Source organism: Lottia gigantea (assembly GCF_000327385.1).
Source record: "Lottia gigantea unplaced genomic scaffold LOTGIsca_163, whole genome shotgun sequence".
Lineage (NCBI taxonomy): Eukaryota > Metazoa > Mollusca > Gastropoda > Lottiidae > Lottia > Lottia gigantea.
This window is the reverse complement of record NW_008708015.1, coordinates 476,382-477,532: the sequence shown is the minus strand read 5'-3', so window position 1 is coordinate 477,532 and position 1,151 is coordinate 476,382. Positions and strand designations below refer to the sequence as shown.

The following is a 1,151-nucleotide window of genomic DNA, read 5'->3' as shown; positions in this document are numbered from 1 at the left end:
AAATTTTGTTACTAGTTTTCAAGAATTGTGAAAGTGTTAAGAATACATAATAATTATTCAATATGGATCTTATTGTGATTTAAAAATTTTCTAGTTCGTAAAGTTCAAGATGAACCATTAGTGTCAGATTTATCTCCAGTACAAGAGATACTGGCTCGAGCTCAAGCTCCCAAAAAACCAGAGAAAGAATTTTACCGAACACCAACAGAGAAGTTGATTGACAGACGATCAGAAGAGAGAATGTTAGCACAACCTGATGAACCATTGTCTGCTGGCGTCAGCGACTCTGTAAGTTTTTTATATTGAAACGTCATCGGAACTTCGACTCCTGAAAAGCATGAAGATTCAAATTTTTAGATGTGCTATAGCCCAGCCAGGCTTTATTATGTTGTTTATCTGATAATATGTGACCTTCAGGCTCTTCATTTATCTTATCCCATAATTATTTTCAACTTTTGCACTCTTTTTTTATGGTATTGAACTATTTAAATTGTCATTCTAGAATAAGAATTTTGACTTCTGACCTATTTGGACTTTTTCGTCTACATGGTAGTTTTCGTCTGATGTCTGTATTCACCTTGTGTCATAGATCTAGAAACAAAGACTATGTTCAGTTGATATTGTTTTCAGGATTTAGGGTTAATAGTAACACATGTATATTGCCTTCATGCCATTTGTTCCAGAAAAGTTTATTTTAGTATTTACATCTGTTTTTATTCTACAGGAATTTACCGTGTCTGGGTTTGAGAGAAAATTAATGGAAGAGATAAATTATCGTGATGGGAAGATTAAGATGATGAGTGAAACAGAAACAGAATACGATTCTGAACAACCTGAAGAAAGAGTCATCAACACCCAGCCTCCAGAAATATTACAACAATTAAACGATACACAACTTATTGAAGGTGGTGATGCCACATTTGTCTGTAAAATTATGGGAAAACCACGACCAAAGGTAATGTTTTATTCTGGCAATTTCTTCTTCTGGTACTGTTGTCTTAAGTTATGACTAGTTACAAAAAGTCAAGTCCTGAAAGTTATTAGTGCAAAAAATAAGTTCTAGAGCTTGAATTGATGTCATTATCCCAATAACCTTCAGACCCTTTTTGCGTTAGGACGGTGCTTTTATGAAATGCTCTCATCACATGACT

General features: G+C 34.1%; 1 protein-coding gene across 1 annotated transcript in view; it reads left to right on the top strand.

Annotated features, from left to right (window-relative positions):
- LOTGIDRAFT_59089 (hypothetical protein) overlaps window positions 1-1,151 on the top strand; it is a gene marked incomplete at both ends in the record, with an annotated part of 2,155 nt that overhangs the window by 707 nt on the left and 297 nt on the right. The window lies entirely within an intron of this gene.